General features: G+C 41.1%; 1 pseudogene; it reads right to left on the minus strand.

The window, feature by feature from the left end:
* Positions 1–22,072, minus strand: part of LOC121749696 — a 36,256-nt pseudogene extending 14,184 nt beyond the window's left edge.
* Positions 22,073–27,138: the final 5,066 nt, after the last annotated feature.

Raw genomic sequence — 27,138 nt, forward strand, 5'->3', positions numbered from 1 at the left:
GAGTGAAGCAAAATACTACTTTTGGGACGACCCCTACCTATGGAGGGTAGGATCCGATCAAGTGATAAGAAGGTGCATTCCTGACTGGGAGCAGCGGGATGTTCTAACCCACTGCCATTCGTTAGCATGCGGAGGACATTTCGGATCCAAGAAGACGGCAAGGAAGATTATGGATAGCGGCTTTTATTGGCCAACACTCAACAAAGATGCGTACGAGTTCTGCAGAAGTTGCGAGCGTTGCCAACTGACCGGTGGAATATCTGCCCGGGACGAAATGCCGCAGGTTCCTATAATAGTTTGCGAGCTATTCGACATATGGGGAATGGATTTCATGGGGCCTTTTCCTTCGTCCTATGGCAATCTGTATATCCTAGTCGCGGTAGATTACGTCTCCAAATGGGTAGAAGCTAAGGCCACAAGTACGTGTGAAGCAAAGGAGGTGGCCAAGTTCTTAAAGAGTCATATCTTCAGCCGGTTCGGAGTTCCAAGGGCGATCATATCAGATCAAGGTACACACTTCTGTAATCGCACAATTGAAGCCTTAATGAAGAAATACGGTGTGCACCATAGACTTTCCAGCCCGTACCATCCGCAAGCCAATGGTCAAGCGGAGATCTCTAACCGTGAGATAAAGAAGATTTTGGAGAAGACTGTGAACACTTCGAGGAAAGACTGGAGTGTGAGGTTAGAGGATGCTCTCTGGGCGTATCAAACAGCCTACAAAACCCCCATAGGCATGTCCCCTTACCGGATCGTTTTTGGGAAGATGTGCCATTTACCGGTTGGGATCGAACATCGAGCATACTGGGCAGTACAGAAAGTGAATATGGATGCTACAGCCTGCGAAGAGGAAAGGAAGCTGCAGCTGCAGGAGCTTGAGGAACTTAGATTGGAGTCATTCGACTCAGCCATGTGGTACAAGGAGCGAACCAAACTGTGGCATGATCGAAATCTGAGAACTAAGGAGCTCCACGTTGGCCAGAAAGTACTACTCTTCCAGTCAAGATTGAAGCTTATGCCAGGGAAACTCAAGTCCAAATGGACAGGACCTTACATCATAACTGCACTCAGATCCAATGGAGCAGTAGAAATTTCAGGGAGTTTTCCTAACTCGGAACCTTTCATAGTAAATGGACATAGGTTGAAAATATTCAGGGAGAATAGCGAAGTGGGTGTAGTGGATGAAATTCCACTGCAAACACTTACATCGGTTTCATACTGATCAGTAAGATGGGAATTTGGAATTCCACATGGCTAGTTCCTTTTTGATAATTTTCTGCGTATACTGGCCAAGTAGGATTCCAAATTACCCAAGAAAGGTGTAAATATTGTAAATACGTAATTAATCTTTGCATGTCAGATAATTCCTAAGAAAATCCAAAAAATATTTTCGGGCCTTAAATTTGATTTGGAGTACACATTGACCAAGAGACTACCTATTTGGTGCTATTTCAATTCTAATTTAAGAGCCCATTTGAATTATTTCCCTTATTAGGTGGGTATCGAGAAAAGACGAAATTTTGAATTAAGACTCTTGCAGCTTTTGCAGGGTGGCAGCGGCTGGAGTGGCGTGGAGCAGAGAGAGTAGACGCGATAGCCAATCAGGGGCCAGCATTCCTAACCGCCTTCAGTCCAAGCGTCGCGACCGGCAACTCCCTATAGCCGGTTGCAACCACCTGCAACTGCTATCTCTCGCCTAAATTAAACGACCGTCCCAAACTTTATCCCTTACAAACCCTCATTTTCAAATTCCCTTTCTCAAGAGATATTATCCCATACTCTCTCAAGAAAGCGTAAATCACAAACCCTCATTTTCTTCCATTTTCTCCCAGATATCAAGACCAAATTCCACTGTTTACAAGCCCTAATTTTCAGCCATGGGGAAGAAAGCATTTGCTACCAAAATCAAACCGCCCTCAAAGAAGGTCAGTGAGGAAAGAAACCTCGAAATACCACCACCACTAAACCCACAACGTCCCGCGCCAACACAACAAGCCCCGCTGATGGTCTCTCTGGATGCAATGACGGAGTTTCTCCGATTGCAGGATCCGAATAGGAATTGGGCAGCGGAGTTAGAGTATTTTAACCGAGGTAGAGGGCAAGGGAGCGGAGCCGGAGCAACTCATGCGGCAACCATGCCAGTAACCACTACGCAACCCTTGACCCCTATTTCATCTACATTGCCGATTCCGTCGATGATTCCCCAGGAAAGCGACCCCTCAACTGAAGCCGAAATGACAGAGACGGAAGAATTTTTTCCGACGACCCAGGAAGCCGAACTTGAGGATCTCGAGGCCATTGCGGCTTATTATGCCTCTGATGAGGAAGAAAGAGCGGAAAGGCTGAGAAGGGAGCAACAAGACCAGGAAGGGGGAGAAGGAATTGAGGAGACGCCAGAAGTGGAAGCGGTTCACCAAGAAGTAATTAGGGAGGAGATCGACCTGAATAAGTCGGCCCAAAAGCGCGGCCTCATGACGGAAACGGAGTTTGAATCAATAGTGGAGGAGATGAATCGCAGGGAAGATACTGCTCTAATGGCTGAGGGTCTAGACCTCGCATCAAGGGCAGTAGGAGAGGATGAACAAGCTTTTACAGAACCCATATCGAGGGATAAGGCATCCCAGTCAGTAGGGGAAGAGGAGAGGGAAGAACAGAGTGAAGAAGAAGGGGCAGAGCCAGTTGATACCCAAGTAGAGGAGGGGAGACCGACCGTAGACACTCAAGTGCCGGAAACTGTGGCGCCTCCCATCTTAAAACCCCACCCAGTGAGGCGGCAATTGGTCTTGAAGACGCGGGTATCTCAGCGATGCCTGGGCAAAAGAGCAGCCAGCAAGGCCAAGACAAACACGGCTGAGACCCCAGTAGAGATCGAGAGCGAGGAAGAACCTGCACAGCCTACTGCTCAGGAGGAAGAAGCACAATATCAGCGAGAAAGAAAAAGGAAAGGAAAAGCCGTTGTGAAGAACAAGCCGAGTACCAAAAAACCGCGTGCCATGAACACAAGCATCGTGATCACTGAGGCTGACCAGAGGACCTCATCAAACCGGCAAACACAGAGTGACAGTGAATATGAGATCAGTGAAGAATCTGAATCCGATAGCGATACGACCATGGAAGATGAGGAGTACAAGGAGCAGCAACTCCCTAACGATCATAGGGAACTATTGCATCCACCTGCAGAACTACTCCGATATAAGCGTTGGACGGTGGAGCTCACAGATGACGTGGTGGAGGGGATGCAATTTTTTGACTCCAAGGAGCTCCAATCCATCTATCGCACCAAGAACGCAAAAGGCAAGAAGGTTAAGTGTGGAAATGTAATTCATCTCCCCTCTTTAGATGAATTGAAGGTTCGGGAATCGTTTCTCGCCCTTTTCCACGAATTGGGTTTTGAATGGCTGTTAAGGAATGAGAATTTGAATGTTCCGGTCGATTTGGCCAAGGAATTTTTCCCGACCTTTCGATTCAAGGTCACAACGGATTTGGATGTAGAGTGCATCAGTTTCAGAGTATTTGGAGGAGAGATTAGGATGAATTTGATTGAATGGACTGTTCGGCTAGGGATATGCAGTTTGGAGGAGGCCATAGGGCCCGAGTGGAGAAATAGGGAGCGGGGGATTCCCCGCAGGCGTGTGGACTTTGAGCCCCAGGTAGCTTGGGAAGAGCTTACTCACCCCAGGGCAGGACAGTTTCAGTCCACTATCTCCCGATCTATCCATCTCAACGATCCCAATCTACGCCTGGTTCAACTCTTCTTGGGATACAACCTTTTAGGACAGTCGAATTCGGCAGTCCGGACATCGATGACGGAATTGTATCTTATGTGGTGTGCCAAGAGAGGCAAGAAGTTGCACTTAGGGTTCTGGACTGCATACACATGTCACCTCATCGCTACCCACCCAGCACGGAATATTTCCCTCTGCCATATATTGGGAATCTTTGTGAGAAACAATATCACCGTTTCAGAGGACGAAGACTTAACCCCCTTGGCGATGGTGGACGGCCCAGGATTGTTTGATACCCCCCTATTCGTCCGGACGAATGCGGTATACATGAGGCAAGGCGTGCCACACTTCTACGCGATGGGAGAGGAAGCTACACCCACTGCTCGGTTGGCAGCAGCTCATGAAGCACCGGCACACGACCAGAAACAAGAGGGGATGGAAAAAGCTATGGAGGAGATAGCGAAGGGAAGCAGGCAGATAAGGGCAGACATGATCGGATTGGCATCGGACCTGGAACAGCGTCAAGCCAGAATGGAGAAGGAAATGGATGAAGTTAGAGAGGAGAATAAGAAATTGAAAGCAGAGGTGGTCAAGCTAGCGGCAGTGATGGAAAGGATGTTGAAGAGATCTGCAGAGCAGGAGACATTGGCTCAAAAGCAAGACGCTATGGAGACGTTAGTGACTACCTTGGGAGAGGAAAATCATCGATTGATCACGGAGATGGGCCGGATGGCATCCGTGATAGATGTGTTGTTGGAAGAAGTGACCAGCTGGAAGAAAGAACAAGCTACAGGAACAAGCGGCCATGCTGGCCAGAATGTTGAACCACAAGTCCCAGAGACCGTAGTGAAGGAGCAAGAGGAAGAGAAAGCCGAAGTGCTGGCAACTGCCGAGGAGCCGGCAAAGGATGATGAGCACCAAGCTGGAATGGAGACAGACCAACCGGAGGACCAACCGATAGAACGACCTGCACCACCTGCCCCACGAAGGAGCAGGAGACTCCGATAGACCCCCCTACTGACCAAGTTAGTTTTTCTTTTTAATTTTCAGTTTTTTCTTTTAACTTTTCGTATTGTTGATATAAGTTGGTTTTGTTTAGGTAGTATAATTTGTGTTTGAGCGCAAACCCCACTTCAAAACACTTAGCCTATTCCATAGTCTAAGTGTGAGAAGTTAAAGGTTTGTTTCTTTGGAGCATGTTTTCTTTGTTTTGTTTGTTTTGTTTTCTATGTCGCATGCATGTTAGCTCACACTTAGCCCATTGCATGGTCTAAGTGTGAGGAGTTTGTATATATGTGTTTGTGGTTATGTTTTGTTGATCTCTGTATAGGTGATAACACCTCTCTCACTTAGCCTATTCCATAGTCTAAGTGTGAGAAGTTTTTGTTTTAGTTTTGCTGTTTGTTGTCTGTGTGCCATCGTACTGGCCATCACCTTTTCCACTTCACAGCCTTATCTGAGGGCAGACACTTGTGAAGTGAGAGGGGGGACGCAATGGCCAGTAAGATGTATGTATATATGTGTAGTCTTTGTGTTTGTGCTTTTGTTTTGTTTTGTTAGGTCTAGTTTTATGTTGTTTGTGATTGGGCTTAAAACTCAACCGTCTTGAGCTGAAGGTGAGGGGAATTGAGGGAGATAGGACATGCTGGAAAACCTAAACCATCCCCGTTAGTACCTCCTAGTCAGGATAGATGAGGTGAGTATGAGAGAAAAGCCCATACTTAGAGCCAAACACGAAAGCCCTCTTAAAATGCGAGTTATAAGCCTTAAAGTGGAACCACTTTCCACATATATTGAAAAAAAGAGAGAGGCTGCCACAATTCGCCTAGGGTGAAGTGATCACGGGTAGCAAATACTGAAGGCAGTAGGAACCCCCCCCCTCGTTTAAAAAAAAAAAAAAAAAACCACCTTTAGAACCCTTTCTTCTTAACCTTTTATATACCCAGATAAACACCCCAGCCGACTGGGACTGTGTAAGGCATGAAACAATGGAGCTTACTGGCCAGGAAGAAGTGCGGAAAAGCAGAAACCAGCTGGGCGAAAAAGTTAGAAGAAAATCGACCAGGGAGTCATTCCCAGTCCAAAAAAAGAAGAAGGAATAAGGGTGGCGAAGCCACGAAGGAACGAAAAAAAAAAAAAAAAAAAGGGGACCGAGAAAATGAAGAAAATGGTCAGAAAGATTTGACCACAAAAAAGAGATGAATGAAGGAATAAGGGTGGCGAAGCCACAAGATGCTACTGACCAATGGAGATCAAAGCCAGAAGCGCCAACTAAAGAAAGCAACTGATCAGAAGCCTAACATACACAGTTCCCCCGCATAAATAAAAATAGAAATTTTTGAACCTTAGAGCCTTAGGAACATCCACCGAAAACATTACAAACCAACAGCCCCGTTACAAGCCTATAAGTCCTTCAGTAGCCGCTCGTGGAATCTAAGTGTGGTGAGCATAATGACAGAATGCAGTCCTGACATTCCTGTGAGGTATGAGTGACTGAGCGAACCTAGTGTTGGGCCAAGAGTGTGGGCGATCTTGACAAACGGATATACTGACTGGAAGAGAAAAGGGGGGCGACAGAAGTTCAAGGCTGTCTAAGGCCGGATTGCACCTGATCCAGAGGGTAGGGATGGTTGAAAATATAGCCCGATCTATGTGTTTCAGTCTTTTATGTGTTTATGTTTCTCTGTGTTTGTTTGTGTTTTTCTTTGCGTCATAGTTTAGAGTCTAAGTTAGGTAGAGTCGGTCAGGGGAGTAACCAGGCTAGAATTCGACTTATTCTTTTCTTTGTTTGTTCTTCACGCTTGAGGACAAGCCTGTGGTAAGTGTGAGCAGTTTGATAAGTCGTATTCTAGGCCTTGGTTACGGGTCAGTATGATGTGCTTAATTGATTATATTTGCAAAACAGTTGTTTAAAGTGTGCAGGTTAAGCATTCTAGCCAGTAGGGAAGTTTCGGAATGTTTAGGTGAAGAAGGCGCCAGCATGATCTCATACTGATCAGTATTCGTGCTAAAACGGCTTGAGATGAAGAAGACGGATAGCTGGGATGGATTACCCACAATTAAGGGCAAAGAAGTCAAATTGCAACGAGGATTTACCCTAAAATCAAGGGTAGCCTCCCTATAAAAGGAAGCCAAATTGGAGAGGAGCGGGATTGACTCATTCAACACACCATCTTTAGGTAGAAAGTTCTCTCGGTAGTTTCAGTCTTTCAGCCGTGTCCCACTTCTTGCCTCGCCGTAGCCATGATCACTTGACGATCAGATGTTCCCAGAATTCCAGTCATCGTCCATTCCAGCCAGCAAGATCGTAGTTTAGAGTCTCATCGCCCGGAGTGGCAAAACACTTTTACATTGCTTTCGTAGTTTTAAATTTCTCGCTTTCCTTACGTTGGATCTTGTTTACCTTGGGATATTTTCTGCTTTTGAAATACTTTGTTGAAGATCCGAACGTGTTTATGCTATGAAGTTGATTTCCGTTTCGTTTATTGTGGTGTTTCTTTATTCCCTTGCCTAGTTAGCTTAGATCTAAAGTTTCTCGGTGTTTAAAGTGCTGATTCTCTCAATTCCGTTTACGTAACAAATTTCTTTAGGATAGATAAACAAGTACTGTTTGATCGGAAAGTAGGTCGTTGAATGCAAAGCTTAGTTTTAATTTCTGAATCGTTCTTTCATGTTGACCAGTATGCAGAAGTCCAGTTTCAGTGTTTGATTTCGGATTTGATTTCTTAGTTTTGGATCTGTGTTTGTAAGCTGTTAATCTGAGTTTTTTCCGTGTTGAATCTGGAATTGTTATCTGAATTTTGGAAGTGTTTGTTGAAGAAGATGATGTCTATTTCAATTGGAGGGGACCACTTACTTTTCAAGATGCTTTTGCTTTTGTCCTTCACTTTTAGTTAAGCCCTGTCAGCCCAGTCACAAAACTTCCACTACACTCTGAATATTCTGTTTAGCCCGAAATAGAAACCCGTACCTTCCAAATATTTTCTGTTACAAAATTATCTCCCCATTCCACGTACACAGTTACATTCCAAATGTTTTCCTTACCGCCTGACCAGAAGAACACCTCCTTTAAGTTCCAGCCTAGGTAGAAACTCAACCCAGCGTGGTAGCTAACCAAATCTTCCGATTGTCACCGCGGTAGTTTAAGAACGCACCATCTCTGTGGGATTCGACCCTTACCACCACTATACTGATCAGTAGAAGTGGGTTGAGGAATCTTTGAAACCAAGGTCTAGGTTAGTTAGGATTTCTATCCTGATCAGTAGGATATATCCTTGCTTGAACGACACCTCCGCACCTTAGGTCCTTTCAAACGGTCAAGCAGAAATTTCTAACAGAGAGATCAAAGGGATTCTGGAGAAGACCGTTAACCCGTCAAGGAAGTATTGGAGCAAAAGGCTGGATGATGCACTATGGGCCTATCGAACAGCGTTCAAGACCCCAATTGGAATGTCACCATATAGGCTCGTGTTTGGCAAGATGTGCCATCTTCCGGTTGGGATAGAGCACAAGGCTTATTGGGCAGTCAGAGAGATGAACATGACTTGTGAAGAGCAAAGAAAGCTGCAAATTTAAGAGCTGGAGGAGTTAAGACTCGAATCCTACGATGCTGCAATGTGGTACAAGGAAAAAACCAAGTTGTGGCACGATAAAAATCTCCGGGTGAAGGAACTGCAGGTTGGACAGAAGGTGCTCCTTTTCCAGTCAAGGCTGAAGCTGATGCCCGGGAAACTAAAGTCTAAGTGGACCGGACCCTACACTATTGTGAGCCTCAGAGCCAATGGAGCCGTGGAAATTCAGGGATGTATTCCTAACTCTATCCCTTTCCTAGTTAATGGTCATAGAGTCAAGGTGATTAGGGATGGTTCAGAGCTGTGTATGGTGGAAGAAGTTCCACTGCGCATGCCCTCCACTATCGCCTAACTGGTCAGAAGGTTTAAGTATTTTTTGGGAATTCTTGGGTCAGGTAGATGAGTAAGAAGTTTTGGAAATTTTGAGGACTGAACCCATCTTCCCAAGAATACTTAAACAGATTTATGTAAATATGTTTTTTTATGTTTTCTTATAAAAATCCAAAAAAAAAAAAAATTCACCCAAAAATATTTTTGAAATGTCGAACAACCCTAAAGGGTCGGTTGAACTTTGAAATGTTTTTCTACCTAATATCCATTGACCTGGGAGTTCGGTGTTTCATTCTTTTGTTTAATGTGTTTTTATAAGTTTTGTGGATACAGGGATGCAGCGGTTGCAGTTAGGAGAAAGCAGAAGAAAAGGGCGGGAGTTTTGATTTTTGAATTTTAAAATTCAAAAGAGAGAAGGAAACGAACGGTCGCTGATGTCATCGCACAACCTTCCATTTTTCCATCAATATTTTTAATATCCTGTTTTATTTTCTTAATGTCTCTTTTACCAAAATAAACTCCCCTCAAATTGTGAACCCTCCCCTAAAACTCCCAAAATCGCTCTCTCATTAGCTACAAATTTTCTTTGCAGAAAAAAGGGGGAACCCTCGCTGTAGCTACACACGACCGCGATGAAGAATCAAACCGCCACCAGTCAGCCCCGACAGAAGAATGCACAATCACAGGAGCAAACGAAGGGGAAACCATCATGTACGGCCGTCCAAAGATTTCAAGAGGCATCTGCCGCGGTTAGACTCGCTACTGCTCAACTCAGAGAAACCGCAGCCAGTCCTACTTTAGGCAGCCCCACCTTTTCAACCACCCCTATTGCGGCCGCGACGACCGACAAGCTTAACCCAGAGTAGATTATGAGAGAATTCCTCAACAAATTCGGCCAGGGCGTAAATGCTAGCGAGCTTTTCACGCGTATGGCTGTGGCTTGTCAGGAGGAAGAGGCCACTGAAACCCTAACTCCCTTGGAAATTCCATCGAGGCTCCAATCCCTCATTGAGACCCCTACAGCACGAGCACTGAACTCGCTAAGAAATAACCCTACCACTCCAGCCGAAGCCTTACCTCCTCAAGATGTTACCGAAACCCTTATCGATCACTCGGGAAGGGGTATCAAGGCCATCAACGAACAAGAAAAACGGTTGGAAGCAGAAGGTGTGGAGGTCGGAACAGAGAGTGCAGATATTGCAGAGTTAAGAGATGAAGGCGATATGGAGCCAACTGTGGCAGGTGTGTCAGGGAAGAACAGGTTTGGGGCGGGAGATAATGTGCAATTCGATGAGTTACAAGAGTTATTGGAAAGGATGCTGGGAAACCCTGATGAAGCAGAGCCGATAGCCGCTGGGGATGAAGCTGGTACTACTGAGAAAGAGAAAGAGAAAGAGGAGACGATGATAGACGCCGAGATCATTGTACTCGATGATGTGACTTCAGATGATAAAGAAATCTCAGTGGATGAAAGACTGGTCAGAAAGCAGTTGCGGCGATTCAAACGCTTGGAAGATATAACTTCAAAAAAGGGGTTGAAGCCGAATGCTACAGAGGAGGCCCTGGACGAAAACTATGCTTTAGAATGGAAACGGAAGGGGAAACACATAGCTGAACCCACTCCCAAGAAACCCCGCCAAACACCCGCCAGTTGGGAGTCCAAAGGATGATCCCGAAACTATTGTGGTCCCTTTCGATCAGCTATCTGATCCAAAGATATCATGGACCAATGATGAGGATGAAGAAGAGATGGACAACCCCAGGAAGAGGAGGGGGCATTCGAGAGGATAGAAATTCTGGTGACTAAGAGGTTGTTGTATGACATGGCCAGATTTGAGGATCCTAAGCAAAGTGCAGCGTACGCAGGGCAAGAGTCTAGCAGAAAGATGGCTAAGTCAGGAAGGAAGCTGTGTCTTGAGGACTTAAAGGATTTTGGTGTGGATGAAAAGTTCGCCAATTACTTTGAGCAAATTGGATTTCAATGGCTCTTGAGCGACTTTACCGAAGAGGTTCCGGTGACTCTGGCCAGAGAATTCTTTACAACCTTCACGTTCAAATCTACCGCAGATCCAGATGCAGATTCTATCTCCTTCCGGCTGTTCAACCAAGAATTCTTATTAAGTATCAGAGAATTTTCCCTACGGTTGGGCCTTTTTACATTAGATGAGGATGAACAATGTGAATGGGATGAGAGAGCCATTGGCCCGCCCAAGAAGACAAGGGGGTTCAACGTAGATGACGCCTGGAGAACAGTGGCCCACAAAAGAGGAGAGAAATTTAAGACAAGCTACTCGAAAGGGGCACACATCACTGACCCTTCCCTCAGATTAGCCCAGGTTTACATTGGATACAACCTCTTGGGGCAAGTTGGGGCCACTCTCACCACACCTGAACTCTATTTCACATGGTGCATGGTCAATGGAGTAAACGTACATTTGGGCTATTGGATAGCCCATGCTTCCCATATGGTTCGAACTCATCCAGATCGCCACCTCTTTACATGTAACCTGCTTGGAACGTTCCTCAAGAGAAACATAGTGATGAAAATCTCTGATACAATCACCGACCTACCCATGTGTGCCACCTCAGGGAGTTTTGATCTCCCTTTCTTCTTTAATAAGAGACTCACTGTGCTTAAGGATGGTGAAGTCCAATTTTACAAAGGTGGTGGACGGAAAGTAGTGGCTGTACAGCAAGCCCAAGAATATGAAGAGGCATCGACGGCTAAGGAAAGCGAGGATGGCTGGAAGAACGGATGGAAGCAATGCTGGTCAAGCTTGGCGAGGCTGCTGCCTCACAGAGGCGAATTAGTGAGATTCAGACGAGGAAAATGACCTAGGCCATTAATGTCATGCTTAGAATGATAGATGTGGTCGAATGACGAATCCCCTCAGCACAGCCGCCCATTGCTACCCTTGTTCAGCGAGCACCAGTTCAACCAGCCGGCCAACCAGAACAGAGCAGAAGGAAGGATGCAACACCACCATCACCCAGAGGAGTAGCCCGGAAGCCTGGTCCCCGCAGGGACCAGGGCCAGAATTGATCCGACACCCCCCGAGTAACCAAGTAATTTTAATTTCTGCTTTATTTTTGGTTCGAGTCTAGTTTTCTTTTTAGTATGCATCCTAGGGTGTTCTTTTTCTTATGCTTTCTTCCACTTAGGCCATGGTTTGGCCTAAGTGTGAGAAGTTTGTGTGCTTAGGATGTGTTATTTTCTATGTTTCTTGTGTATCTGCTCACACTTAGCCCAGACTTGGCCTAAGTGTGAGAAGATTGTTTTGTATATATTTTGTTGTGTTTTGCCTCCTTACACTTAGCCCAATGCTTGGTCTAAGTGTGAGAAATTTGTGCTTTGTGTTTTTTTCTGCTTTTCTGTCTGTGTCGCCACTAACTGCCCTACTTTCCACTTCATGAGGATTGCTTGGGGACAAGCATAAACGAAGTGGGAGGGGGAAGCAATTAGTGCCGTTAGTGTCATGTACATATTCTGTTAGGTCTAAGAATTAGTAGAAGTTTTTTTAGGATCTGTGTTTATACATAACTGGTATAATAAATAGCAAAAACCCCTTAGGGAGAGTAATTGAAGAGAGAATACATGTTAATTTGTGAATCCCTTTTTTCCTTAATAAATCTAAGTCAGTTGGAAGAAGTAAGAACAGTAGAAAATGCCTGAATTTAAGCTTATTGTGAGCCATCTGGAAAAGGTGAGTTATAAGCCTAGAGTAGAACACTTTCTACTAAACACTTAAAAAAAATAGAGTGGCTGCCATTGATACTAAAGGAAAAATGACACAGATAGTAAGGACTAAAGGCAATAGGGATAACCATTTTGAGCTTAATTCTTTCGAACTTGTTGAACCTGCCTCATTGGAAAGGCACCCCCTTAGTGAACTCCTTGGGCCTGTACTAAACTTTATCCATTTTCTTTGGAACCTCTAAGCCTTCATGCCATGTGAACAAGGGGGCATGGATGGAGTAGCTCGATAGTAAGGGTAAAAGATAGATTGAGAAACATGGGAAAAATGAGAAAAAGTTAGAAAAAATAAACGGGCAGGAACAGTTGTAACCTGACCCAAGAAAAAATACAGAAAAAAGAGAGAAGGGCAGAAAAAATTATATCAGCCCAGAAAAAAGTTAGAAAAGAAAATGGGCAGAACATTTATTACCTGACCCAAGAAAAAAAAATTACCCAGGGAGGATAGAGTATGAAAAATAAGGCTGAATCGCCAAGGAACATCTCCAAAATGTTAGGGAAGATGAAATTATACACGGGGAGGTTGTTACCAAGTTTTGTCCCTAAGTTCACATGTCCGCATCATGTCTTCACTTATATTTCTGAACTTAGGTCCCTTAGGATTCTCACCTATAAACATTGTAATCCCCTAGCCCCATTATAACCCAACGAAAGACCTTAAGGAACTATTTTGTGGTATCAATCTTAAGGCATCAATGGTATGACAAAATAAAGGGTGGATGATCCTTACGTCCCTGGTAAGGAATTAGTGATCGAGTGAATCCAACAGGAAGTAAAAATTTGAGGCTATCTTGACGAACTGACAGTTTGACTAGATAGAAGGAGGGAGGGGGAAGAATCTGAGGCTGTAAATGCTTGGATTGACCTTAAACTTGTGGGGATGGCTGCTAGAAAAATACCAGTTTATGCGCTTATGTGTTTTTCTTTATTTTGTCTTGTGATTTCTGTTTGTTTCTTGTCTTTTGCGTCTAGGTCTAGGAGTTTACGTTTTTTTGGGGAAGGTTAAAACGGGAGGATGCATTGAAACTTGCCTTATTTCTTTCTTTTTTCTTGTCTTTCATACTTGAGGACAAGTATGGATTAAGTGTGAGCAGTTTAATAAGGCTCGTTTCATGCATCTATTTTAGATATAAATTTTGTGTTTTCTACAGTGCGAACGCGCATTTATAAGTCCAGGTGTGTGAAATATTCTGTCGGACCTAGGAACGTGTTCTATTTACCAGGGCAGAGGAAACATGAGCAAAAAGTGAAGAAAATGAGCAGAATCCTCGAGGGCATAAACGTCAAACCCCAAAGACCGATTGCCCTAGGGATTGGAGCCGTGCCTATAAATATGAGGAAAAATATCAAAGAAAAAAGTTTTTTTTGGAAGAGAGGCTCTTAGTTAGAAAATTCCTTAGGTGTTTCGGGTCGCTCTCTGAAACACTCACTTAGCTCACGCACTTGGTTCCATGGGAGACCTGGGGTAGTATAGTGTGGTGTTTTGTTCAGTTGGAAAGTGTAACACCACTCCGATAAGGAGCGAAGAAACAATTTACTTTTCGCACGTACTTTCTCTCGCCGATTTCCTTGCGGGAAATTCGACGAATGTTTTGTGACTTGTTTGCAGTTTATGGTTAATCTAGCTCTGTTTTCAGTTTTCGTTTTGATTCTGATGCTTTATGTTCTGTTTTACTGAGTTGGATGCTTTACACAATTGAATTGTTGATTGGAGTTGAGATCGGTAGATCGGAGTTGATCTAGCGAATCGAGGTTGAATCGAAGTTGAAATGGTGTTGAAAGTTGTGGATCTGGTTTTGTTGGTGTTGAATTTGTTGGATCTAGTGTAGATTTCATTTTTAATGTTTGAATCTCAGTACGCACTTTTGGATCTGCATGAAATTTTCTGTTATTGTTGATTTGCTTGACCTGGTAGATTAGATCTGGTGATGTTTAGCTTAATCGTCTCGTTTAATGTTCGATTGAAGTATGCTATGTTTTTATGTTCTGTTTTTTTCATTTCCTGTTCGTTTGCTGAAGAAGATGAAGTCGATCGGTAGTTATAGACGAGTTTGCTTTAGTTGGTCAGTTGCAGTTTTCTGTCAGTAGCTAGTTAGGGAAATATGTTTTGTCGTTTACTTTAGCATGCTTAGTGTCTAGCTATTTTAGGAAACTCATTTACTTGACCCAGGAAATTCGGTGAATATTCTAAAGTTGGATTTGGTTCAAATTATGCAGGCATTTATACTCTACGTACTTCCAATTCTCCAGATCTGGTAGTTAGAATAAACTAGAATTAATTTCCCAGTAGTTAAAACTCAACCCTCTTGTTGCGTGGCAGCAGCCGAACCTCCAAAACTTCTCTCAATGCATTCTAACCCTTCCGTCCTCGTGGATTCGATCCCGACTTCCCTATACTAGCCAATAGTGTAGAGGGTTGAGGTTTTGAAGCGGGGTTGCTGTGACAACGACTGCATTCTGAAAGTTCAAGATCTCCTAGACCCTGTGCTCTAGTGAATCCTCTGGACCTAAGAATATACCTTTAAAAGACCAGCCATCTCAATGCCGCTCCAAGGTCACAGAGCTCAATAATCTAACATGTTGAAAAGGATGAAGTATTTAAATGGAAACATATGAATGAAGATTGTGTAGATATGATTTAGTATAATTATTACTTGCTCAGGAGCACCCTTGCTAGATCTGTGCCAATCTCCATTAGAGTCATAATAGGTGATCGCAATGCGCTTTTGGACAGGATTAAATGGCAAGAAATGCACTTCAATGATCCCGACCCTCGCCTCCTTAGGATCAGCAAGCATGTTGACAATCGAAGCATCAATGGCGTCCTGGTTCTCCACCCTAGAAGCCCGTGCCGCATGCAGCATGAGAGTATCCGGACTCATCTTCTTGGGGAACACCTGTTGGTTATTTTAGTGTAATTGGATTAACTTGATTGATTAATATTGTTATAGTAAGACATCAACTATGTTTGGAAAGTGTGGAGTGCACGCTTGTTTGAATTCATTATGATTAGACGCGGGTTCGGGGGCAGCGCCCACGAGTAGCGGGGTCCAAGGGACGCAACGTTTCGAAATCCTTTGAAAAAAAAACAGTTAAAATCGGTTAAGAAATGAAGAGACGCAATGTTTCATGAAAAGACGCGACGTTTCGTTTCAGGCCTCTTCTTATTGATCATTTTCGGTTCAAAGGAGATATAGCAGAATCAACATACGAAACTTCTAACTTGAATTGTATCCGATAAAATATTGGTAGAACCACCAAATTGATTTGATCTGAAAGTGTTTCACGTCTTTCAGGATATCCTATTGTTCACATTTGAGTAAATATCCCTAACAAAGATCAAATCAATTTTTTTTAAATGTCGAACAAGGAAACGGCGAAGGAAGCAACGAAAGGTTTCGCGAAGTTGGACAAGTTTGCTGGCCAGGATTTCAGACGCTGGAAAAAGAAGATGCATTTCATGTTGACGAATCTGAAGGTCGTGTATTTTCTGAGTACTCCCATGCCCCATGCTGTTGAAAATGAAACTCTGGAACAAACAAGGAGGCAGATGAAGTGGGAGAAAGACGACTACATATGTCGTGGTCACATCTTAAACGGTATGTCTGATTCCTTATTTGATGTGTATCAAAACGTAGAGTCTGTTAAAGAGTCGTGGGATTCCCTCGAAGCCAAATATATGGCAGAAGATGCCTCTAGCAAGAAATTTCTTGTTGGGAATGTTATTAACTATAAAATGGTGGATTCGAGGCCTGTCATGGAACAATACAACGAATTGTTGAGGATATTGAGACAGTTTTCCCAATATGATATGAAAATGGATGAATCCATTTCTGTTTCTAGCATTATCGATAAACGGCCACCCTCCTGGAAAGATTTTAAAAATAATCTGAAACATAAGAAGGAGGAGTTAAATCTGGTCGAACTTGGAAGTGACTTCCAAATCTAATAGTCCATACGTGATATGGAAAAAGGCTCAGTTGGTAATGGTAAAACAATGGTTGGTTCTTCTGTGAACATGGTGGAAGAGGGTGAATCCTCCAAGGCTGGTAAAGAGAAACGAACATTTCAAGGGAAACGAAAGTTTCAAGGAAACAACAGTAAGGTTGGGAATAAGAAGCCTAAACTGATGTGCTGGAAGAGCGGTAAATCCGGGCACTTCAAGAGGGATTGCAAGTCTGGAAACGGTGGAAGTAAAGGAAAGAACGAGGCTGGTACAAGTGCATCCAAGGATCCGGGAAAACAATCAGGTTCGTTTTCTGTACCTAATGATCATTCTGTTGAGAATTATTATGCATCAATAATTTCTGAAGCACTATGTGTGCATGATGATGATCTCTCATGGTGGGTTGATTTGGGTGCAACATGTCATGTGTGCAAGGATCGTCAATGGTTCAAAGATTTCAAACCAATTGAAGATGGATCTTCATTGAAGATGGGCAATGTTGCAACTGAACCAGTCAAAAGAATAGGAAATGTTAGCCTAGTATTTACTTCTGGAAACTCTTTAGTTTTAGAAAATGTTGTGTATGTACCTAGAATTCGTAAAAACTTAGTATATGGTATTGTATTAAATAATTGTGGATATAAACAAGTTTTAGAAAGTGACAAATACATTATGTCAAGACATGATACTTTTATTGGATTTGGTTATCTTTGTGGTATGTCTAAACTGAATCTAGATGTTTCTTTTGTTGAAAATTATGTTTGCATGACTTCTACTAGTTCTAGTAATCATGTTAGCAAATCAGAATTATGACATGCTAGATTAGGTCATGTACATTACAAGAGATTGAAAGATATGTCGAAAATGAGTTTAATACCAGCTTTTGAATTGAATGTTGAAAGGTGTAAAACTTGCATGTTAACTAAGATTACTCGACAACCTTTCAATAAACATATCAGTAAAGATACTAAGGTATTAGAACTTATACATAGTGATTTGTGTGACTTTCATTCGACTCTATCACTTGGTAATAAAAAGTATGTAGTTATTTTTATTGATGATGCTTCTAGATATTGCAATGTCTATCTGTGTCATTCAAAAGATGAAGCTCTTGATAAATTTAAAATCTTCAAAGAAAGTGTAGAGCTCCATCATTGTGTGAAGATTAAAGTTCTTCGCACTGATAGGGGAGGTGAGTATTATGATGCAGTATATTTCGAATCTACTGGTATAGTACATCAGACCACTGCTCCATATACACCACAACAAAATGGTGTAGCGAAAAGAAAGAATAGAACATTGAAAGAAATGGTTAATTCAATGTTGTGCTATTCTGGCCTAAGTGAAGGATTTTGGGGTGAGGCTATGTTAATAACCTGTTATTTACTGAATAGATTTCCTAATAAAAGGAACAAGATAACCCCTTATGAAATTTGGCATAAGAAACCACCAAAACTGAGTTATCTCAGAGTTTGGGGTTGTCGAGCTGTGGTAAGACTAAATGACCCTAAAATGAAAACCATAGGTCAAAGAGGTATAGATTGTGTATTTCTTGGCTATCCTGAAAATTCTGTTTGCTATAGGTTCTATGTCATAGAGCCTAATGACTACATATTCGTGCACTCTATTATTGAGTCAAGAGATGCTGATTTTGGAAATGAGGATAAATTCACGTCTTTACCTAAACTTGGAGGCATGATTGCAAGTTCTAGTAACTGCGATGTGACTAACAAAGTGACTAATACACCTCCTGAGGCTAGGAGAAGTGGTAGAGCAAGAAAAGCTAAGTCTTTTGGTGATGATTTCCGATTGTACCTGGTAGAATGATCAAGGAATGAAATTAACTTTCAATACCAATATTGTTTTAATATTGGTGATGATCCAAGGACCTACAAAGAAGCTATGGCATCGAGGGATGCTGCATTTTGGAAAGAGGCAATCCAAGATGAGATGGATTCTATAATCCAAAATAATACTTGGAAACTGACTGATTTACCACCTGGGTGTGAACCTTTGGATAGTAAATGGATCTTCAAAACGAAGATGAATATGGATAGAATAATAGACAAATATAAAGCCAGATTGGTTATCCAATGATTTAGACAAAAGGAAGGAATTGATTTGTTTGACACTTATGCTCATGTTGCTAGGATTTCCACCATTAGATTATTGTTAGCACTTGCTGCTATACATAATTTTATAATTCACCAAGTGTATGTTAAGACTGCATTTTTGAATGGTGAATTAGATGAAGAGATTTACATGAAACAATCAGAAGGCTTTGTCATGCCTGGTAATGAACATAAGCTATGTAAATTGGTAAAACCTCTTTATGGACTAAAGCAAGCCCCTAAGCAATGGCATCAAAAGTTTGATGACGTGGTATTGTCTAATGGTTTTGTATTAAATCAAGCATACAAGTGTGTATATAACAAATTTGATACTACTCGTAAAGGAGTGGTCATTTGTCTATATGTAGATGACATGTTGATCTTTGGTACTGAACGAGATCAAGTTGATAAACACAAAGAAATTTTTGTCATGTAAGTTTGAGATGAAAGACATGGGGAAGGCTGATGTGATTCTTGGAATTAAGATCACACATGGAGAACAAGGAATTTCCATTTCTCAATCACATTATATTGAGAAGGTGTTGGAAAAATTTAATTTCAAAGATTGTTCTCCAGTTAGGACTCCTTTTGATCCTAGTGCAAAACTCGTGCCTAATAAAGGAGTTGTTGTGAATCATCTTGAATGTTCAAAGGCTATTGGATCACTGATGTATGCTATGATTAGTACTAGACCCGATATAGCCTTTGCAGTTGGAAAATTGAGTCGATATACTCATAATCCAAGTTTAATCCATTGGCAAGCAATGAATCGAGTATTCAGATACTTAAAAGGAACCATGGATTATAGTTTGTCTTATTCTGGATTTCCTTCTATTCTTGAAGGTTATTCGGATGCAAGTTGGATTATCAATATGGAAGATCATTCTTCCACAAGTGGTTGGGTATTCCGTCTTGGAGGTGGTGCTATATGTTGGGCATCAATGAAACAAACTTGTATCACTAATTCAACAATGGAATCTGAGTTTGTGGCATTAGCAGCAGCTGGTAAAGAGGTTGAATGGCTAAGAAATTTAATTTATGAAATTTCATTGTGGCCAAAACCGATATCACCTATATCTATCAGATGTGATAGTGCAGCTACCTTGGCTAAGGCATATAGTCAAGTGTATAATGGAAAGTCAAGACACTTAGGTGTTAAACATAACATGATTCGTGAACTTATTACGGATGGTGTGATATATGTGGAGTTTGTGAGAACTCATAACAATTTAGCCGATCATTTAACCAAAGGGTTAAGTAGAGATTTTATGCACAAGTCGGCTATAGGTATGGGATTAAAGTCCACTATAAATCTTTGATATTAAGATACCCAGTTCCCATTTAGTATGATACTAGATGTTGAATTCAATGTGGAAGGCTTAATGTTTAGAGATTGGAACACATTGAATAATCATCCCCAGGTATGTGTTCAGACTTACAAGTTAAAGAGGTTGAATGTATATATATTCTTAATAGTTCTTTTGAAAAATTGCATATGTAGGTGCAAGAATAAAATAACTACCTATATAAGCATGAAGATTAGCCGCTTCAAGAAACTAGGACTTGGTTTCGACATGTGTATGAAGGATAAGGACATAGGCTAGTAAATATAGTGTCAAGATAGAACATATATGTACGTAAACTTTTGTGTACATTATCTTCGTGTATTCAATGTGAGTTCCCAGGGTTCAATCCTTAGAGACACCCTGGGTATTCGAATGTATGGAATGTGTAATGTACTAAGGTGCAATTCAATCGTTACGATATTTCATTTATGCAAAAGTTTGAATTTAGAGATGACATGTTTTTATTTAATCAAGGATTGCACTAAAATAGGGGAGGATTGTTGGTTATTTTAGTGTAATTGGATTAACTTGATTGATCAATATTGTTATAGTGAGACATCAACTAAGTTTGGAAAGTGCGGAGTGCACGCTTGTTTGAATTCATTATGATTAGACGGGGGGTTCGGGGCCAGTGCCGCCGAGTAGCGGGGTCCAAGGGGCAGAGCCCCTGGCTGGGTTAGAGCTGTATAGAAAATTCATCCGGAAATATAATTTCTGATAGTCGAAGGACTAATTTGCAATATTTGAAACAGTTAAAATCGGTTAAGAAACGAAGAGACGCAACGTTTCATGAAAAGACGCGACGTTTCGTTTCAGGCCTCTTCTTATTGATCATTTTTGGTTCAAAGGAGATATAGCAGAATCAACATACGAAACTTCTAACCTGAATTATATCCGATCAAATATTAGTAGAACCACCAAATTGATTTGATCTGAAAGTGTTTCATGCCTTTCAGGATATCCTATTGATCACATTTGAGTAAATATCCTTAACAACACCTCAATGAGAGCCTTATCAGCGGTGAGCTTGTTGAGCATGAGCATTCCCGTCTTGTTATAGACAGCACGGTTGGCATGGCTATCGGAATCCCTCCAATCAGCAATACCAGCAGGTTGTCGATCCCGTCTTTGTACTTCCTCTGCTGGATGGGGAACATCACAATAATCTCAATGATCATTCCCACACCGATAGAGCTGATGCAGAAGTTGCCAATAGCAGTCAACACCTAACCAAAAACAATCATCAGCATTTTCTATAAAAACAAAAAAAAAACAAAAATGGGGTTGTTACGGACTCAATGTCCCACATCAGTCGTAAGAACAACTGAACAGTTGGTGTGTGGTATATAGACTAAATGGGCTTTCTCTAACATACTAGTCTTTTGGGCTGAGTTCTCCTGATTGGTCTGTATCAGGCGCATTGGTAGTTACCTTCTGGAAGTGTCCCACATTGTTGGTGCTATCAACAAGGTGAGCAGCCTTTCCAAAGAAGGTGTGAACTCCAGTTGCAATGACAACCGCCTCGATCTCGCCTTGCTTGCAGGTGGACCCGGAGAAAACCTCGTCACCGGGTGCCTGGTCACAGGGAGGGACTCACCGGTGAAAGCAGACTGATCGATTTTTAAAGGATCTCCCTCCAAGAGACGAGCATCAGTGGGAATAATATCACCGAGCTTGACACTGATCAAGTCTCCCGGAACAAGGATAGATGCATCATGCTCGCACCACTTTCCGTCTCTCAAAACCTTGCATTTGGGGGCGAGGCCAGCCATGAGAGCGGGCGGCAGCGTTTCCAGCATTGTTCTCCTCGATGAAACTAATGGTGGAGTAGATGATGTGAAGCACCATAATCCCAACAAACTCCTGCCAGTCCGGAGGCTTCCCCTGTTGCATAAAAACACGATCGTTGAAGTCGAATGACAACAAACACAAAAGGAGGTTACGAAAGGAAACGACGATAATACGCCTCCGTTTGCCAAAGCAATAGCCATGATAGCAGCAAGCTCCATCACCCAAGAAAGAGGATTCCACATGAAGCCTAAGAATTTGAGGAACTTGCTATCCTTCTTCTCCAGCTTATTATGGAGGCGCGTTTCTCCTTCGGCTGAGGTCAATCCCTCCCTCGTACATTTCAACGCTGCGAACACTTCCTCAACGGGGATCTTCTCCTGTGAAACAACAAGAAGAAACGATATTTATACGATCATTCTTCAACAAAACTTGCAATGCAATATTTACAAGATCAGCTGTTTCATTTCTTATGTCTTCAAAGGAAATGCCGGAAGCCATGTTTTTTTTTTTTATTTATGGTTCAAGTGGAAAGAGATAAAAGTTTGTATCTCTTTCCTTATTGCTTAACAGTGTGTGACTGCCAAGCAATAACTTGATGGTGAGCACAATGAACACACCCTTTTCTGTCACACCTAATGTTCCTTTTATAATAGTTTTTTTAGCTATGCGAAAACAATGCGCCATCCAACACTTTCTCTATCCGTTTCCATATTTAGTTTTTTCAATAGTGAAAGGTTGACTTGCGAGTTTTCACCTTCAAATGTGAACTGCCAATCAATACAATTTAATAAATTTCTATATTAGAAGGACTATATTTTATCAAAATATACTCAAAAGAAAATGATGCTAATATAGGCCGTGGAGACTAAATTCAAGTAAGAGATGAGACAAAAATATCATGCATTATCAAATATCTATAAAACACTTGAATTGAACTATTAAGAGCAAATTGATATCAGCTAAAATTGAAAATAGATCAATTCACAACTAAATATAGAAAATGAATATAAGCGCATTGCTAGCAGACGAGAATTCAATCAGAACCTCAGTTGGCAGAAGTTTAGCTGAGTCTTAAACCATTTTTTACTTATAAAACAACACACAACTTTTTTTTAACACTATTCATAGTCTCACTTTTAATTTTTTATTCATTTATGTATTATGTATTATATTTAAAGTAACTATGCGTTTTCATTAAAAATAGAAAATTTATTAAAATTTAAAAATTACTGCTATATAATTTAAATCCTAAAATTAGAAAACAAAAATTACATAATATAATCATAGTACTCCCTCTTTTCCTAATAATTAGTCACCATTTGATCTGACACGAGCTTTAAGAAATGTAATAGAAAGTGAGTTGAAAAAGTTAGTGACATTTGGATCCAACTTTTATTTATTAGTTTTATAATTAAATGTGAGTGAGAGTTAGTTAGTGGAATATAAGGTCCACTATAAAAAATAGTAAAAATGAAAGCTGACAAATTTTTGGGACGGATGAAAATGAAAATAAGTACTAACAAATTATCAAGGATGGAGGGAGTGATAATTAGTTAGCATTTTGACTAAGTCATGTTCAAGTCGATCGTGGGTAACCATATTAGAGCATCCACAGTGGGACGGATGTTCCGGCGGATATCCCGACGGACTTCCCAAAAACACCTCTTGCCACGTCATAAAGACATCCCACTGCACTGTCACGTCATAAGGACATCCCACTGCACAATGGCGGACATCCCCAAGGACATCCACAATAATAAAAATTCACAAATTCACCAAATTAACAGTTTACGGAATTAAACAATTTACGGAATTAAAATTTCGACACGAATACGGACTGAGAAAGTGCAATGATAATTTCATTAAATATAAAAAAAAGTACATTTCAACAAATAAAAAGTCTAAACAAATTACATTCTGGATATATAAAAGAAACGCAGAGAGAGAAACTCGTTAAAACAAGTGGTGCGAATGAAATGAAGTTCAACGAGCCGTATATACAGAGTTTTTTTTAACAAATAAAAATCGGGACGTCCGTCGGGAACCCGCAATGGCGGACATCACGACGGACGTCGTCGGAAAGCTGCGGATTTGCGATGTCCGCAGCGGACCTCCGCATCCGTCCCTCCCACGCCTAATGGCGGACATCCCGCACGGACGTCCGGCATGCCGTTCGGATGTCCGCCGCGACGGCCGCCGTTATGGATGCTTACGACACCTTAGGTATCAGAATGATTAGAATGCACTAGACTATAGTTGCACCGCCCAATTGCGGTTAAATTATACTCCCCCGTCCCATAATAGATGTTACACTTTCCTTTTTAGTTTGTCCCACAAAAGATGTCACATTTTCCTTTTTGGAAAAAGTTCTCTCTCACATTAATATAAATATACTATTTTCTCTCTCCTTCTAACAAACAAAACAACATTTCCTAAAATCTCGTGTCATTCTTCAACTATGCCATTTACTATGTGACAGAGGGAGTAGATCAATAAAAATCTCCATTTTCTCATGCCACGTCAGCAGGCCTATCTCAGAGCCTATCTCTCTGCAATGAGAGCCCAACTCAGAGCATATCTCAGAGCTCATCTCATTTCCACATCATCATTATTTTATTTCAATGTCTAAATATTTTAATTAAAATATACATAATAAATTAATTCTTCGTTGTATTACAATATTGGGAAAAAGAATACAACGAGAAGCAAATTTCAACAAAATTTAAAAAAAAAACAAAATAAAACAACATACATTAAAAAAACAAGAGAGAAGTAAAATTGAGATTGAGATTGGAGAGGGATGGATGTGAATTGATGGGGAATGAGGTATATATTGGATAAAAGATGATTTATTTTTTTTTAAAAAGAAAAGAGGGAGATCGGCTGAGCCGTTCCATCGGCCTTTGGGAGTAGCCCATGGTGAGTGGCCATCGGCCCTTGCTCCACAATGGAGACCTTCCGGAGCCGGGGGCCGATCGCTCAGCCTTTGCGATCGGCTCCCATTGCTAACGCTCTTAGTCCGTAAGACATTTTTCCCAATGTACACGAAACAATATACAACTTTCTCGCGATTGTTTACATAGGTCAGAATTCATTGCGTATTATGATCTATGGTGCATATAAAATACTATCTTTGTTCCTTAAAAATATGTAATGTACTAGTATTTTTTTAGCTGCCCCTTAAAATTATGAATGTTCTAAATTAGTCAAACTAAACACACTACTAATAATATGGACCTCACTATCCACTAAAAATGATATAGATTATGATTATGAAATGTATTAAAGAGAAAATAAAGTATCGGTCGAAATTTAAAAAATCAAGTCGCTATAATTATTTATCGTACCCCGAATCAAAAATCCTGGATCCACCAGTGATATGCTGCATGCATCTGTCATCAAGTTCTACACTTACATGACTGAATCTACCTCCGAAAATTACAACATGTCTCCATGTTATATCTATCGTGTACACATTCTTGTCTATTTTAATCTTATCGCATAAAATTGAAACTAACTGATTATATGAAACACTCTCCGAGTTCGAACATTCTTGTCTATTTTAATCTTATCACATAAAATTGAAACTAACTGATTATATGAAACACTCTCCGTGTTCGTTTCGAACTAGGTAGATCATAAGCCATACTCATACCTAGAATGTGGACAATTCTACTAACCCAATATAAATTCACAAACATCATGATTCCTTCAACAAGAATAGTAGCATTAATAAAATTAGGATTTAGGTTTAGTTATACTAGAAGTATAGAAATACTAGATGCTTTCAATTCTTAACCGACCAAATTGCATCGTTCTTTATCTTCCAAGACTTACGTACTAAACACCAATTTTTTTCATCGAAAGCACAAAACAAAAGAGGAGATACATCTGTAGTAATTCTGTTACATAAACGATTATCTCAAGCAATATTGCAATATTCGTATGTGCACGCAACATAGATAGCTACCTGGGGATCCGGAGGTGTACGTGGCTTAGTTAATTACTAGATATGGAATAAGCTTATCTGGATCAATAAGTAGCACATGTTTCAATCGAGCTGACAGGCTGAGGTGGCGGAGTGAGGTGGCAAGGAAGGCGTGGGGCGTGTGATCAGAGGAGTATAAAAAGGGACCACAACCATCTTCATGTCATGTTAGGCTGTGTGTTTGTTCATGAGCTTAGATCGTGGATCTGAAGCTATATCCCATGTTTCTTTATGTTTGCAGTGTATTTGGTGATCGTTTACGTTGCATTAATACCATTTCCTATTCGATTGCTCATTGCTGTGTTAATTTCATCAATTGTGGTTTGTTGATTTACGTTGCGATCTAAAATTGGGACATGTAAGTTCAAATGCCAGTAAAAGACTAGTAAATCTAGAGTCAATAAAGGCAAATGAAGTTTACACTAAAGATAAATGTGAAATTTGTCTTGAAGCCAAAATGGCCAAGTTACCGTTTCATTCAGTAGAAAGAAACACGAAACCCCTTGAACTAATCCACACGGATGTATGTGATTTAAAGTTTGTGCAAACTATAGGTGGTAAAAAGTACTTTATCACTTTCATAGATGATTGCACAAGATATTGCTATCTCTACCTCTTAAGAAGTAAAGATGAAGCAATAGAAGCATTCAAAAATTACAAGAACGAAGTAGAGAATCAACTTGGTTGTAAAATCAAAATGATTCGAAGTGATAGAGGAGGCGAATATGTAGCCCCGTTTGAAGAACTATGCAACACAAGTGGCATAATTCATCAAACAAATGCTCCCTATTCACCACAATCTAATGGGGTTGCAGAACGCAAAAATCGAACTCTAAAAGAGATGATGAATGCACTGCTACTCAGTTCAGGATTACCACATAACATGTGGGGGGAATCTGTTTTGACAACTAACTATATCTTGAATAAAATTCCACTAAAAGGTAAGGATGTCACTCCCTACGAGTTGTGGAAAGGAAGGAAGCCATCCTACAAATACCTCAAAGTGTGGGGGTGTTTGGCAAAGGTGATGGTTCTTCCGCCCAAAGAAGTTACGATCGGACCTAAATCGATTGATTGTATCTTCATTGGATATGCACTTAACAGTAGTGCATATAGATTTGTTGTTCATAAGTCTGAAATATCGACTGTGACTGTTGGAACAACAATTGAATCAAGAAATGTTGTATTTCTTGAAAATACATTTCCTTGTAAAAAACAAGAAAATGTAGCATCTAATTTTGAAGCAAGAATTGAGGATGAAATAACGAACGCTAAGTCATTAGATAAAGAGCCCGAATCTCGCAAGCGTGCTAGGCCTGATCCAAATGAGGCAGTAACGAGACGAAGCAAAAGGGTTAGAACACCAAAATCTTTTGGTCCCGACTACATTGCCTTCATGTTGGATGAAGAACCAACGTCTTTCAAAGTAGCCTATGCAGGCCCAGACAGGCTGCATTGGAGAGAAGCTGTTCAAAGAGAAATTGACTCAATTTTGCTAAACCACACTTGGGTGTTGGTTGATCTTCCCGAAGGAGCTAAACCTCTAGGATGTAAATGGGTCCTTAAAAGGAAATTT

Source organism: Salvia splendens, chromosome 9 (assembly GCF_004379255.2).
Source record: "Salvia splendens isolate huo1 chromosome 9, SspV2, whole genome shotgun sequence".
Lineage (NCBI taxonomy): Eukaryota > Viridiplantae > Streptophyta > Magnoliopsida > Lamiales > Lamiaceae > Salvia > Salvia splendens.